The sequence below is a fragment of the Oncorhynchus tshawytscha genome, linkage group LG14 (assembly GCF_018296145.1).
Source record: "Oncorhynchus tshawytscha isolate Ot180627B linkage group LG14, Otsh_v2.0, whole genome shotgun sequence".
NCBI classification, from domain to species: Eukaryota; Metazoa; Chordata; class Actinopteri; order Salmoniformes; family Salmonidae; genus Oncorhynchus; species Oncorhynchus tshawytscha.
Window position 1 is genome coordinate 4402003 of NC_056442.1, and position 16841 is coordinate 4418843.

General features: G+C 45.4%; 1 pseudogene; it reads left to right on the forward strand.

Annotated features, from left to right (window-relative positions):
* Positions 1 to 13610: 13610 nt before the first annotated feature.
* Positions 13611 to 16583, forward strand: LOC121838668 (annotated as a pseudogene).
* Positions 16584 to 16841: the final 258 nt, after the last annotated feature.

Here is a 16841-nt window from a genome sequence, read left to right on the forward strand (position 1 = left end):
AATCCATAGATTAGAGCCTAATTTATTTATTTAAATTGACTGATTTCTTTATATGAACTGTAACTCAGTAAAATCTTTGAAATTGTTGCATGTTGGGTTTATATATTGTTTTTGTATATTTCAAGCACAGTACCAGTCAAAAGTTTGGACACACCGACTCATTCCAGGTGTTTTCTTCATTTTTTCATTATTTTCTACATTGTAGAATAATAGTGAAGACATCAAAACTATGAAATAACACATATGGAGTCATGTAGTAACCCAAAAAGTGTTAAACAAATCAAAATATTTTTAGATTTGAGATTCTTCGAAGTAGCCATCCTTTGCCTTGATGACAGCTTTGCACGCTCTTGGCATTCTCTCAACCAGCTGCATGAGTTAGTCACCTGGAATAAATTTAAATTAACAGGTGTGCCTTGTTAAAAGTAAAAGACAATTTGTGGAATTTCTTTCCTTCTTAATGCATTTTGAGACAATCAGTTGTGTTGTGACAAGGTAGAGGTGGTATACAGAAGATAACCCTATTTGGTAAAAGACCAAGTCCATATTATGGCAAGAACTTTGAAAGTTTCTTCAAGCACAGTCACAAAAACCATTTAAAAAAACATTAAGCGCTATGATGAAACTGGCTCTCATGAGGACCGCCACAGGAAAAGAAGACCCAGAGTTACCTCTGCTGCAGAGGATAAGTTCATTAGAGTTACCAGCCTCAGATATTGCCACCCAAATAAATGCTTCACAGAGTTCAAGTAACAGACACATCTCACTATCAACTGATCAGAGGAGACTGCGTGAATCAGGCCTTCATGGTCGAATTTCTGCAACGAAACCACTACTAAAGGACACCAATAATAATAAGAGACTTGGTTGGACCCAGAAACACAAGCAATGGACATTAGACCGGTGGAAATCTGTCCTTTGGTCTGATGAGTCCAAATTTGAGATTTTTGGTTCTAACCACTGTGTCTTTGTGAGATGCAGAGTAGGTGAACAGATGAGCTCTGCATGTGTGGTTCTCACTGTGAAGCATTGAGGAGGAGGTGTGATGGTGTGGGAGTGCTTTGCTGGTGATGCTGTCAGTGATTTATTTAGAATTCAAGTCACACTTAACCAGCATGGCTACCACAGCATTCTGCAGCAATACGCCATCCCATCTGGCTTGTGTTTAGTGGGACTATCATTTGTTTTTCAACTGGACAATGATCACCTCCAGGCTGTGTAAGGGTTATTTGACCAAGAAGGAGAGTGATGGAGTGCTGCATCAGATGACCTGGCCTCCTCACCCGACCTCAACCCAATTGAGATGGTTTGGGATAAGTTGGACCTCAGAGTGAAGGAAAAGCATCCAACAAGTGCTCAGCATATGTGTGAACTCCTTCAAGACTGTTGGAAAATAATTCCAGGTGAAGCTGGTTGAGAGAATGCCAAGAGTGTGCAAATCTGTCATCAAGGCAAAGGGTGGCAACTTTAAAGAATCTCAAATATAAAATATATTTTGATTTGTTTAACACTTTTCTGGTTACTACATGATTCCATATGTTATCTTTCATAGTTTTGATGTCTCCGCTATTATTCTACAATGTAGAAAATAGTAAAAATAAAGAAAAACCCTTGAATGAGTAGGTGTGTCCAAACTTCTGACTGGTAGTGTATATCAAGCGTTATCAGATTAACTGTTTTGTACAGATAATTATCAGACTGAAGAAACAAATGATGGTAAACACTCAAATACAGTACATGTTGTTTTTTTAAATCCACAAAAGTAATGCACTGGGCCTTTACTATTCCTTTATTAGTATTAGCAGACCGATTCAGTACGGGCAAAAATGTTATTAAATAAATCGTAGCACCCCCACCCCCAAAACTACTTCCCGCAGCTATGGAGAGGACAGAACATCAGGATCACATCAATGAGCAAAGAGGCTCATGGGAGACAAATTGGGCGTTGGCTATGGTGAGAAGAAGTGAGATGTCAAAACAGACAGAAGAAGATGTGTGTGAGTGTGTGTGTGTGTGTGTGACCACCAATAGAACAGTAGAAGACAGCCCTCTTTGTGTTCCAAAGTTCAGGGCTAAGATTCTGACTCACAGAAAGCAGCTCTCTGACCTCTGACCGTTCACGGCTAACCCAAACCTCTCTCTTCCAGCCTGATTTCTCTCCTAGTATACTAGTAGCCTGCCCTATTTCCTCCCTACCCCTTCCCTCTGGCTCTAACCATGTTTGAAAGTCTGTAAATGTGGAAGAAATATAATGAAAGCCTTACATTATCACTACACTGTTTGTGAGTTTGAGTAGGTTTCTTTTCAATGTTTGAACGTTGACTCAGATTTGCAAACAGGTGTGTGGATGAGCGTGGCTTTCTCTTTCTGCCCCAAGCACATTATTACAAGATCATTACAAAGTTATACTGTAGTAGTCAATGTGTGTGTGTGTGTGTGTGTGCGTGCGTGCGTGCGTGCGTGTGTGTGCGCGTGCGTGCGTGTGTAGATGGTGATTGTCACCCATGTCTTCCTGATGGCCGTCGAGACTCGAGACACACTAACTTTCTTCCCTCTCCCCATTTCCCTTCCTCCCCTTATTTCATTCCCTCCTCGCTCTCTTGTACTGTCGTCTCTTGATATTGGGTGGGTGGGTGTGTGGGTGGGTGTGAGGCATTGGGGGCAGACTGACTGCCTCTGGCTGACAGGAGTTACAGTAAATTGTTAACATGAGTAAATGACACGTTTTTCCATTTGAGCTTTTCTCTCTGTCACACACACTGAGGTGCTGGATACAGTAATCTAGCAGGAATAAATGCATGAGACAGAAGTGCATTTCCATTTCAGTCAGTCTCTGGCTCACAACTCAACACTTTGGTCCGCCACAGAAGACAGGGAAGCTAGCCTCCGGGTTGGGAACAAGACACACACACACAGAATACTAGTATCCAGTGGTTGAGCAAGAGACACATACATAAACACACACGAGGGGGAGTGAGCAAGTTCACACTTCTGGGAAAGAAAGAAAACACACCCATCTTCCCAATCACCCAATCTGACACAGTCTAGTGCTGCTGGTCTACACACACACACACACAGTTGTGTTTTGGAAAATGAGGGGCAGAGTTCAGATCTAAAATTTGAATCTGTTGTTTTCTTACATATCCAGGAGGGTCTCCAAGGGATGAGATACAGCGGGGAAGAGAGATAGAGAGAGTGGAGAGAGAGAGAGAGAGAGAGAGAGAGAGAGAGAGAGAGAGAGAGAGAGAGAGAGAGAGAGAGAGAGAGAGAGAGAGAGAGAGAGAGAGAGAGAGAGAGAGAGAGACAGAGAGAGAGAGAGAGAGAGAGAGACAGAGAGAGAGAGAGAGAGAGAGAGAGAGAGAGAGAGAGAGAGAGAGAAGAGAGAGAGAGAGAGAGAGAGGGAGAGAGAGAGAATTGAGGGAGAGAAACCACTACAATACTATTAGGGAGGCTATAGTTCTGATTGAATCAAATCAAAGTATATTGGTCGCATACACAGATTTCCAGGTGTTATAGCAGGTGCAGCAAAATGCTTATGTTTCTAGCTCCAACCGTGCAGTAGAATACTTCACAATACACAAATAATACATCGATATAAGAAATCAAGAAATGACAGAATGGGTCCAATCAACAATCCAGAGTAGATATATCAGAGTGAGCATGTGACAGAATCCAGAATATAAATATGTGGTGTGTGTATAGACAGTATATCATTTGGAAAGACAATGGTATGTACAGTAGGAGCTATATTAGGATAGGTATATTACAGTAGATACATACACGGTGAGTAAACAACAGTATATTAACAGAATATGAGGGGGACAGCGTTCAATGACTCTATCTATACACATGGGGCATTAGTCTCAAGGTTCAGGGCAGAGTACCGGGCAAGTAGCCGGCTAGTGATAGTGTCTAAGGTGCAGGCCAGGGTACCGGCTAGTGATGGCTTTTCAACAGTCTGATGGCCTGGAGATAGAGGCTTTAAAAAAAAAAGTTGGTCAGGACTCAGGACTCATGGTTAGGAAAACCCCTAGCTGTAGTTGTCTTGTGATTCAGTGGCTGAATGTTCTTCTGGCCACTGACGACCTCTGCTGTCCTAAACCTAACGGTGCCAGTACAGACCACATCCCGTTTTCATTCTGAGACTAATAGCGTCACCTACTGGTCATACTAGTTAACTGCGTCCCAACCAAAAAACATAGTTTCCCATACTTCCATTCGCTGTCGGCTTCCACACACTGGGGTAGTTAAGGGACCTTGGAGTGCAGTATTCTTAGCTTTATGATTAGGACTTTGCCAGGATTACAGTACCAGTCAAAAGTTTGGACACACCTACTCATTCAATGGGTTTTCTTTATTTTTACTATTTTCTACATTGTAGAATAATAGTGAAGACATCAACACTATGAAATAACACATATGGAATCAAGCAGTAACCCCAAAAGTGTTAAACAAATCAAAATATATTTTATATTTGAGATTCTTCAAAGTTGCCACCCTTTGCCTTGATGACTGCTTTGCATACTCTTGGCATTCTCTCAACCAGCTTCATGAGGAAGTCACCTGGAATAAATTTAAATTAACAGGTGTACCTTGTTAAAAGTTAATTTGTAGAATTTATTTCCTTCTTAATGCGTTTGAGCCAATCAGTTGTGTTGTGAAAAGGTAGGGTTGGTATACAGTAGACAGCCCTATTTGGTAAAATACCAAGTCCATATTATGGCAGGAACAGCTCAAATAAACAAAGAGAAACGACACTCCATCATTATTTTAAAACATGAAGGTCAGTCTATCCGGATAAGTTCAAGAAAGGTTTCTTCAAGTGCTGTCACAAAAACCATCAAGCCCTATGATGAAAGGAAAGGAAGACCCAAAGTTACCTCTGCTGCAGAGGATAAGTTCATTAGAGATACCAGCCTCAGACTGCAGCCCAAATAAATGCTTCACAGAGTTCAAGTAACAGACACATCTCAACTTCAACTGTTAAGAGGAGACATCGTGAAATCAGGCCTACATGGTCAAATTGCTGCAAAGAGATCACTACTAAAGGACACTAATAAGAAAAAGAGACTTGCTTGGGCAAAGAAACATGAGCAATGGACATTAGCCCGGAGCATGGAGGAGGTGTGATGGTGTGATGGTGTGGGGGTGCTTTGCTGGTGACACTGGCTGTGATGTATTTAGAATTCAAGGCACACTTAACCAGCATGGCTGCATTCTGCAGCGATACTATCACGCCCTGACCATAGAGAGCCTTTTTATTCTCTATTTTGGTTAGGTCGGGGTGTGACTAGGGTGGGTGATCTAGTGCATTTATTTCTATGTTGGCCTGGTATGGTTCCCAATCAGAGGCAGCTGTTTATCGTTGTCTCTGATTGGGGATCATATTTAGGCAGCCATTTCCCCACTGAGTTTTGTGGGATCTTGTTTCTGTGTAGTTGCCTGTGAGCACTGCTTGAGCGTCACGTATCGTTTATTCTTTATTGTTTTTTGTGCGTTTGACTATCAATAAAATATGTCGAACCGATTCCAAGCTTTGGTCCGAGTGTTATTATGACGATCGTGACAGATACGCCATCCCATCTGGTTTGCGCTTAGTGGGACAATCATTTGTTTTTCAATAGGACAATGACCCAAAACACACCTCCAGTCTGTGTAAGGGCTATTTGACCAAGAAGGACAGAGATGGTGCTGCATCAGATGACCTGGCCTCCACAATCACCCGACATCAACTTAATTGTGAATGGTTTGGGATGAGTTGGACCACAGAGTGAAGGAAAAGCAGCCAACAAGTGCTCAGAATATGTGGGAATTCCTTCAAGACTGTTGGAAAAGCATTCCTCATGAAGCTGGTTGAGAGAATGCCAAGAGTGTGCAAAGCTGTCATCAAGGGAAAGGGTGGTTACTTTGAAGAATCTAAAATATAGAACATATTTTGATTTGTTCATCACTGTTTTGGTTACTACATGATTTCATATGTGTTTTTTCATAGTTTTGATGTCTTCACTATTATTCTACCATGTAGAAAAAAGTTTTTTTTTTTAAAGATGTAAGTAACAAATAATTAAAGAGCAGCAGAAAAATAACAATAGCGAAGCTATATATACAGGGGGTACCGGTACAGAGTCAATGTGAGGGGCACCAGTTAGTCAAGGTAATTGAGGTAATATGTACATGTAGGTAGAGTTATTAAAGTGACTATGCATAGATAATAAACAAAGAGTAGCAGCAGCGTAAAAGATGGGGGGGGCAATGCAAATCATCTGGGTAGCCAATTGATTAGATGTTCAGGAGTCTTGTGGCTTGGGAGTAGAATCTGTTTAGAAGCCTCTTGGATCTAGACTTGGCACTCCGGTACTGCTTGCCATGCTGTAGCAGAGAGAACAGTCTATGGCGAGGGTGGCTGGAGTCTTTGACAACTTTTAGGGCCTTCCTCTGACACCACCTGGTATAGAGATCCTGGATGACAGAAAGCTTGGCCCCAGTGATGTACTGGGCCGTACGCACTACCCTCTGTCGCGCCTTGCAGTCGGAGGCCGAGCAGTTGCCATACTAGGCAGTGATGCAACCAGTTAGGATGCTCTCGATGGTGCAGCTGTAAAACCTTTTGAGGATCTGAGGACCCATGCCAAATCTTTTCAGTCCCTCTTCACGACTGTCTTGGTGTGTTTGGACCATGTTAGTTGGTTGGTGATGTGGACGCCAAGAAACCTGAAGCTCTCAACCTGCTCCACTACAGCCCCGTCGATGAGAATGGGGGCGTGCTCGGTCCTCCTTTTCCTGTAGTCCACAATCATCTCCTGTGTCTTGCCTCATTCACTCACGCCGCCAAACTTACCACAGTAAAACTGACTATGCTACCGATGCTCGACTTCGGCGAGCTGGTCACGATAACAACACCCACCCGTAGCACGCGCTCTAACAGGTATATCTTACTGGTCATCCCCAAAGCCAGCAACTCCTTTGGCCGCCTTTCCTTCCAGTTCTCTGCTGCCAGTGACTGGAACGAATTGCAAAAATCGCTGAAGCTGGAGACTTACATTTCCCTCACTAACTTTAAGCATCAGCTATCTGAGCAACTAACCGATTGCTGCAGCTGTACATAGTCCATCTGTAAATAGCCCACCCAATCTACCTACCCCATCCCCATATTGTTTTTATTTACTTTTCTGCTCTTTTGCACACCAGTATTTCTACTTGCACATCATCATCTGCTCATCTATCACTCCAGTGTTAATCTGCTAAAATGTAATTACTTTGCTACTATGGCCTATTTATTGTCTTATCTCCTCATGCCATTTGCACACACTGTATATAGACTTTCTTTTTTTCTATTGTATTATTGACCGTAGGCTGGTTTATCCCATGTGTAACTCTGTGTTGTTGTTTGTGTCGCACTGCTTTGCTTTATCTTGGCCAGGTCGCAGTTGTAAATGAGAACTTGTTCTTAACTAGCCCACACGGTCAGGTCTCTGACCTCTTCCCTATAGGCTGTCTCATCGTTGTCAGTGATCAAACTTAATGATGGTGTTGGAGTTGTGCCTGGCCGTGCAGTCATGAGTGAACAGGAGTACAGGAGGGGACTGAGCACGCACCCCTGAGGGGCCCCCATGTTGAGGATCAGCGTGGCGAATGTGTTGTTACCTACCCTTACTACCTGGGGGCGGCCCGTCAGGAAGTCCAGGATCCAGTTGCAGAGGGAGGTGTTTGGTCCCAGGGTCCTTAGCTTGGTAATGAACTTTGAGGGCACTATGGTGTTGAACACTGAGCTGTAGTCAATGAATAGCATTCTCACATAGGTGTTCCTTTTGTCCAGGTGTGAAAGGGCAGTGTGGAGTGCAATAGAGATTGCATCATCTGTGGATCTGTTGGTACGGTATGCAAATTTGAGTGGGGTCTAGGGTTTCTGGGATAATGTTGTTGATGTGAGCCATGACCAGCCTTTCAAAGCATTTCATGGCTACAGATGTGAGTGCTACGGGTCGGTAGTCATTTAGGCAGGTTACCTTGGTGTTCTTGGGTTACAGGGACTATGATGGTCTGCTTGAAACATGTTGGTATTACAGACTCAGACAGGGAGAGATTGAAAATGTCAGTGAAGACACTTGCCAGTTGGTCAGCGCATGCTCGGAGTACACGTTCTGGTAATCCGTCTGGCCCTGCGGCCTTGTGAATGTTGACCTGTTTAAAGGTCTTACTCCCATAGGCTGTTGCAGAGAGCGTGATCACACAGTCTTCCGGAACAGCTGATGCTCTCATGCTTGTTTCAGTGTTACTTGCCTCGAAGCATAGAAGTTATTTAGCTGTCTGTTAGGCTCATGTCACTGGGAAACTCTCCGCGGTGCTTCCCTTTGTAGTCTGTAATAGTTTGCAAGTCCTGCCACAGTCGGAGCCGGTGTAGTAAGATTCAATCTTTGCCTGTTTGATGTTTCGTCAGAGGGCATAGCGGGATTTCCCTGAACTAATAACAGTTGTTTTTATTTATGAAAGGCCTTAGGGGTGGAAGCTATTTACGTTTTAATCAAGTATTTTTTCACATATAATGATTTTAAATTCATAGAAAATAGCCTAAGTCCAAAAATACAAAATGCAAATCAATTTATAACATTTTTGACATGCGTTTTTCTGGATTTTGTTGTTGTTATTCTGTCTCTCACTGTTCAAATAAACCTACCATTAAAATTATAGACAAATCATTTCTTTGTCAGTGGGCAAACCTACAAAATCAGCAGGGGATCAAATGCTTTCTTCCCTCACTGTACCTATCAGGCAACACACCACCTCAGTCACCAGATGACTTGCAGCCAGAACATGAGGCCATCATACCTGCCCCTAACTTACCTGCCCCTGATGCACATCCTGATACCCCGTCCTCATCACCTGCAACAGGAATGAGAAGTCAAATACTTGCTGGAAGGGAAAAGGTTGGAAGAGGACGCTCAAAAACATAGAGATCTTTGCTTGATCAAACTTAACGGAAAACTGAGAAATACAAAGCAAATGTATTATCAACTGATGAAGAAAAATGGAGAGACAAGATTCCCCAAAGACAAAACAGAAAATGAAGCGAACTCCAAAGAACTTGAGAAGGATTTTATTGTTTCAAAATGCCATCATTGCAAAGTTAAAGCAAAAGTAAAAATGCTCAGAGGTAACATCTTGAGAAAGTATGGCCTGGACAAAGCTGCAAACAGAGAATTTGGATTTTCAACAAAAGCAACGAAAATGAAAACAGGCCCTCAACTCTTCAATCCTCCAGGAAAAAGCCGTGTAACAGAATTAGCACAGACACAGAAGAGAAACCCACTAGATTCTATGAACGTGATGTCAACAGCAGAGCAACAACAGGGAAAAAGGACAAAAAAAGGATATTTAATGCAAGTTCATGTACAAATGTATAAGAAATGTGTTATAAAATCATTGTATCATTGTATAAAATGGATGTTGAATGACGTGATGGAAATGACATTTGTCTATGGCTGTCTGAGGCAAACTACAAAAATACATACATTCCTGAATAGCTCGATCGCAGCCATTATCAGATATTATTTTCTAGACAAATCAAAGACAATTATAATACTGGTAAAATGGTGTTTCAATACATTTTCATTTCTGAAAGCTTGCCGGGCCAAAGTGCTAAAGTTGCAGAATCTTCTTTATATTAACGAGTAGTAGGCAATGCAATGCTTTCTCTATCGCTCGACTTATGTATCGCAGTCAGGTGCAGCAGGTTTAGGCCTGTTGGTTGGAGAAACAGAATTGGAGGCTAAACTAGCTAGATAGTTTATAATGCAGTTAACATGTGATGTGTTGTAAAGCTAGCTAGTTCGTCTGAACAAGTAGAACATGTGAACTGATTTGGTGATAGACATAAAACAATGCTTTACTGTGCTTTCTCCATCCCTTGTGTGAAATCATATGTGGATAATTAATTTGAACTAGCTAAATACAGCACAAGATCATTTCTAGTGTGTGTGTGTGTGTGTGTGTGTGTGTGTGTGTGTGTGTGTGGGTGTGTGTGTGTGTGTGTGTGTGTGGCCCTTCACCTAGATTTCACACAGTCATGGTGTAAGTAGTGCCTGGGGTAAAGACACATAAACAAACACGCACATACACACTGGGGTTAACAGAGCACCTTTAGCTAATGTAACTTGTGTCAGTGGAGAAGAGAGCAACATTCACAACATTGTCTAGACCCCAGGCTTTAGGCTAGTAGGTGAAAGGACCGACAGAGACAGATTGTTAAAAGGGGCCTTGGGGAGCCCTATCCTGGTCAAAGATCTGTGCTGACTTGCAAACTCCTATGGTGGTCATTTATTTTTTATTTTTTATTTCACCTTTATTTAACCAGGTAGGCTAGTTGAGAACAAGTTCTCATTTGCAACTGCGACCTGGCCAAGATAAAGCATAGCAGTGTGAGCAGACAACACAGAGTTACACATGGAGTAAACAATTAACAAGTCAATAACACAGTAGAAAACAAAGGGGGAGTCTTTATACAATGTGTGCAAAAGGCATGAGGAGGTAGGCGAATAATTAAAATTTTGCAGATTAACACTGGAGTGATAAATGATCAGGTGGTCATGTACAGGTAGAGATATTGGTGTGCAAAAGAGCAGAAAAGTAAATAAATAAAAACAGTATGGGGATGAGGTAGGTGAAAATGAGTGGGCTATTTACCAATAGACTATGTACAGCTGCAGCGATCGGTTAGCTGCTCAGATAGCTGATGTTTGAAGTTGGTGAGGGAGATAAAAGTCTCCAACTTCAGCGATTTTTGCAATTCGTTCCAGTCACAGGCAGCAGAGAACTGGAAGGAAAGGCGGCCAAATGAGGTGTTGGCTTTAGGGATGATCAGTGAGATACACCTGCTGGAGCGCGTGCTACGGATGGGTGTTGCCATCGTGACCAGTGAACTGAGATAAGGCGGAGCTTTACCTAGCATGGACTTGTAGATGACCTGGAGCCAGTGGGTCTGGCGACGAATATGTAGCGAGGGCCAGCCGACTAGAGCATACAAGTCGCAGTGGTGGGTGGTGTAAGGTGCTTTAGTGACAAAACGGATGGCACTGTGATAGACTGCATCCAGTTTGCTGAGTAGAGTGTTGGAAGCCATTTTGTAGATGACATCGCCGAAGTCGAGGATCGGTAGGATAGTCAGTTTTACTAGGGTAAGCTTGGCGGCGTGAGTGAAGGAGGCTTTGTTGCGGAATAGAAAGCCGACTCTTGATTTGATTTTCGATTGGAGATGTTTGATATGAGTCTGGAAGGAGAGTTTGCAGTCTAGCCAGACACCTAGGTATTTATAGATGTCCACATATTCAAGGTCGGAACCATCCAGGGTGGTGATGCTAGTCGGGCATGCGGGTGCAGGCAGCGATCGGTTGAAAAGCATGCATTTGGTTTTACTAGCGTTTAAGAGCAGTTGCCACGGAAGGAATGTTGTATGGCATTGAAGCTTGTTTGGAGGTTAGATAGCACAGTGTCCAATGACGGGCCGAAAGTAGATATAGAATGGTGTCGTCTGCGTAGAGGTGGATCAGGGAATCGCCCGCAGCAAGAGCAACATCATTGATATATACAGAGAAAAGAGTCGGCCCGAGAATTGAACCCTGTGGCACCCCCATAGAGACTGCCAGAGGACCGGACAGCATGCCCTCCGATTTGACACACTGAACTCTGTCTGCAAAGTAATTGGTGAACCAGGCAAGGCAGTCATCCGAAAAACCGAGGCTACTGAGTCTGCCAATAAGAATATGGTGATTGACAGAGTCGAAAGCCTTGGCAAGGTCGATGAAGACGGCTGCACAGTACTGTCTTTTATCGATAGCGGTTATGATATCGTTTAGTACCTTGAGTGTGGCTGAGGTGCACCCGTGACCGGCTCGGAAACCAGATTGCACAGCGGAGAAGGTACAGTGGGATTCGAGATGGTCAGTGACCTGTTTGTTGACTTGGCTTTCGAAGACCTTAGATAGGCAGGGCAGGATGGATATAGGTCTGTAACAGTTTGGGTCCAGGGTGTCTCCCCCTTTGAAGAGGGGGATGACTGCGGCAGCTTTCCAATCCTTGGGGATCTCAGACGATATGAAAGAGAGGTTGAACAGGCTGGTAATAGGGGTTGCGACAATGGCGGCGGATAGTTTCAGAAATAGGGGGTCCAGATTGTCAAGCCCAGCTGATTTGTACGGGTCCAGGTTTTGCAGCTCTTTCAGAACATCTGCTATCTGGATTTGGGTAAAGGAGAACCTGGAGAGGCTTGGGCGAGGAGCTGCCGGGGGGGCGGAGCTGTTGGCCGAGGTTGGAGTAGCCAGGCGGAAGGCATGGCCAGCTGTTGAGAAATGCTTATTGAAGTTTTCGATAATCATGGAGTTATCGGTGGTGACCGTGTTACCTAGCCTCAGTGCAGTGGGCAGCTGGGAGGAGGTGCTCTTGTTCTCCATGGACTTCACAGTGTCCCAGAACTTTTTGGAGTTGGAGCTACGTCTATGAGGGTGCCCTTGTTTACAGAGTTAGGGTTGTACCTGGTGGGTTCCTTGATGATTTGTGTGAGATTGAGGGCATCTAGCTTAGATTGTAGGACTGGCGGGGTGTTAAGCATATCCCAGTTTAGGTCACCTAACAGAACAAACTCTGAAGCTAGATGGGGGGCGATCAATTCACAAATGGTGTCCAGGGCACAGCTGGGAGCTGAGGGGGTCGGTAGCAGGCGGCAACAGTGAGAGACTTATTTCTGGAGAGAGTAATTTTCAAAATTAGTAGTTCGAACTGTTTGGGTATGGACCTGGAAAGTATGACATTACTTTGCAGGCTATCTCTGCAGTAGACTGCAACTCCTCCCCTTTGGCAGTTCTATCTTGACGGAAGATGTTATAGTTGGGTATGGAAATCTCTGAATTTTTGGTGGCCTTCCTGAGCCAGGATTCAGACACAGCAAGGACATCAGGGTTAGCAGAGTGTGCTAGAGCAGTGAGTAAAACAAACTTAGGGAGGAGGCTTCTGATATTGACATGCATGAAACCAAGGCTTTTTCGATCACAGAAGTCAACAAATGAGGGTGCCTGGGGACACGCAGGGCCTGGGTTTACCTCCACATCACCCGCGGAACAGAGAAGGAGTAGTATGAGGGTGCGGCTAAAGGCTATCAAAACTGGTCGCCTAGAGCGTTGGGGACAGAGAATAAGAGGAGCAGGTTTCTGGGCATGGTAGAATATATTCAGGGCATAATGCGCAGACAGGGGTATGGTGGGGTGCGGGTACAGCGGAGGTAAGCCCAGGCACTGGGTGATGATGAGAGAGGTTGTATCTCTGGACATGCTGGTTGTAATGGGTGAGGTCACCGCATGTGTGGGAGGTGGGACAAAGGAGTTATCAGGGGTATGAAGAGTGGAACTAGGGGCTCCATTGTAAACTAAAACAATGATAACTAACCTGAACAACAGTATACAAGGCATATTGACATTTGAGAGAGACATACAGCGAGGCATACAGTAATCACAGGTGTTGAATTGGGAAAGCTAGCTAAAACAGTAGGTGAGACAACAGCTAATCAGCTAGCACAACAACAGCAGGTAAAATGGCAGGTCATTGCCAAGGGTGTGACATTGACCATGTTGGTAGGACAGAACAAACACTCACTCTCACGTCAAAGCCCTAGCTCCTAGAACAAGGTTAGCATACTAAACTACCAGGGATACTCCAGCTCTCTCAGACCTCATTCAAAGGTCTATCTCTCTGTCCTTCTCTCTCCCACCCCCAGGGTGACTTGTGCCAGTGTCTGGGTCTGAGTCACCACATCCCATGGTTTCGGGGGGCCATATCGGGGCCGGAGTCCCTGGGGGAGATGGCGGGAAGACAGGGAGGCGGGGTGAGGGTGAGTGACGTGGACTTTGACAAAGTCCCGGTGCGCGTGTATGAGCCCCCCGCCGCAGGAGGAGGAGACGGGGGTCTGAGGAGGGCTGTGATGTTCTACCATGGAGGAGGATGGGCCCTGGGGACCACTAGTAAGTGTGTGTATGTTTTCCAGCATAAACACATCTAGTTCATGATGTAATCCTAATGTAACAACCATTGGTTTCTCACTGTCATCCTCTCTCTTTTTCTCCTCCACTCCCCCGTCTCTCTCTCTTTCTCTCCTCCTCTACTCCCCCATCTCTCTCTCCTTCTCTACTACCCCCTCTCTCTCTTTCTCTCCTCCTCTACTCCCCCATCTCTCTCTCCTTCTCCACTCCCCCATCTCTCTCTTTCTCTCCTCTACTCCCCTCATCTCTCTCTCTTTCTCTCCTCTGCTCCCCCATCTCTTTCTCTCCTCATCTCTCTCTTTCTCTCCTCCCCATCTCTCTCTTTCCACCTCCTCTACTCCCCCATCTCTCTCCTTCTCCACTCCCCCATCTCTCTCTTTCTCTCCTCTACTCCCCTCATCTCTCTCTCTTTCTCTCCTCTGATCCCCCATCTCTTTCTCTCCTCCTCTACTCTCCTCATATCTCTCTTTCTCTCCTCCCCATCTCTCTCTTTCGACCTCCTCTACTCCCCCATCTCTCTCTCCTTCTCCACTCCCCCATCTCTCTTTCTCTCCTCTACTCCCCTCATCTCTCTCTTTCTCCCCTCTACACCCCCATCTCTTTCTCTCCTCTAATCTCCTCATCTCTCTCTTTCTCTACTCCCCCATCTCTCTCTCTTTCTCTCCTCTACTCCCCCCCACATCTCTCTCCTTCTCTCCTCCCCACCTCTCTCTTTCTCTCCTTCTCTACTCCACCCATCTCTTTCTCTCCTTCTTTACTCCTCACATCTCTTTTTCTCCTTCTCTTCCTCTTTCTCTCCTTCTCTAATCTCCCAATATCTCTCTTTCTCTCCTCCCCATCTCCTTATCTACTCCCCCATCTCTCTCTTTCTGTCCTCCTCTACTCCCCCATCTCTCTCTTTCTGTCCTTCTCCACTCCCCCATCTCTCTCTTTCTCTCTCCTCTACTCCCCATCTCTCTCTTTCTCTCCTCCTCTACTCCCCTCATCTCTCTCTCCCTCTCTAATCCCCCATATCTTTCTCTCCTCTACTCCCCCATCTCTCTCTTTCTCTCCTCTACTCCCCTAATCTCTCTCCTTCTCTACTCCCCTCATCTCTCTTTCTCTCCTCTACTCCCCCATCTCTCTCTCCTTCTCTGCTCCCCCATCTCTCTCTTTCTCTCCTCTACTCCCCTCATCTCTCTCCTTCTCTACTCCCCCATCTCTCTTTCTCTCCTCTACTCCCCCACCTCTCTCTTCCCCCTCTCCCTGTCTTCCTCTCAGAGATGGGGAGCTATGATGTCTTGTGTAGGCAGATGTCTGATGAGCTGAATGCAGTGGTTGTGTCTGTTGAGTAAGTGTCTCCTCTTTTCACACTATATTAGCTTCAGATCTACACACACACACACTCAAAATGAAAGTCTTGGGTTCTTATAACGCTATAGTAACAAGTTAAGGTTTGGACAGAACTGTTATAAGGTTTAAAAAGTGGTTTTTGGAACTTTTACCAGAAGTGTGTGTGTGTGTGTGTGTGTGCGTGTGTGCGTGTGTGTGTGTGTTTAGGTACCGTCTGGCTCCAGAAGTGCATTTCCCTGTGCAGTATAAGGACTGTCTGGCTGCAGCCAAGCACTTCTTGGAGCTGGGCATTCTGGGAAAGTTGTCTGTGGATCCACAGCGCGTGGCCGTGTCAGGCGACAGTGCTGGAGGAAACCTGGCTGCAGCGGTCGCACAGCAGGTACACACACATAAACACACACACACACGTGTCTATGATGGCCAGGTACACACACACACACACGTCTATGATGGCCAGGTTCACACACACACACACACGTCTATGATGGCCAGGTACACACACACACACACACGTCTATGATGGCCAGGTACACACACACACACGTCTATGATGGCCAGGTACACACACACACACACGTCTATGATGGCCAGGTTCACACACGTACATGTTCACACACAGTCACATACACACCTGTGTTAGTAACTCTTCTCTCTCTTTCTCCGTAGGTTCTGGCTGCTCTACCTGGGGGTTGATACCTCTCTCCATCCCCTCCTCTTGTCCCCCTCCTTCCTCCATCATCCCTCCATCCCTCCCTCCCTCCGCTCCCATCTCAACTGGACCACCCTTCTGCCGGCCAAACACATTAAGCATTACAAGCCTGTTGGCATGGAGATGGGGTCACAGGAGGTCACAGGGCAGGAGGGTGATCTTCTCCCGGGGTTGCTGGATGTCCGAGCTGCTGCTGGTTGGAGCAGGGGGTTCTGGGTAGAACGCCGCGAGCTTACATTGTAACATGTGAGTATGATGTGCTCAGAGACGATGGGTTGATGTATACCAGGAGGCTACAAGACGCTGGTGTTGCGGTTTCCAGCCATCACTATGACGACGGTTTCCACGGCGCCTTGAGTTTTGCTCACTGGCCGTTTTTCTTCGATGTGGGGGAAAGAATGATCAGAGGATACATGGACTGGCTGCAGGAAAACCTCTAGTGTGTGTGTGTGTGTGTCTATGCAGCTGCAAACCCAAAGCCATCTTGCGGTCAGAATTTCAGACCAATGTCCAGGTTAGACAAGCAGATGTTTTTAAGGCTTTTAAACTGGGTTCAACCTGATTGTTGACATGATAACATATTAAACTGCTCCGGTTTTTACCCAGTTCTGCTCTCCTGCGCCTGACTTCCCTGCAGCCAGTCACCCCTGCAGCCAGTCACCCCCCTGCACCTGGTCCCAGTGGAATTCGTCTCGCCCTTCCCCGGGAGTACGATGGGACGGCTGCACGCTGCCAGGGTTTCCTGTTGCAGCTGGATCTCTACCTGGCAACCGTCCACC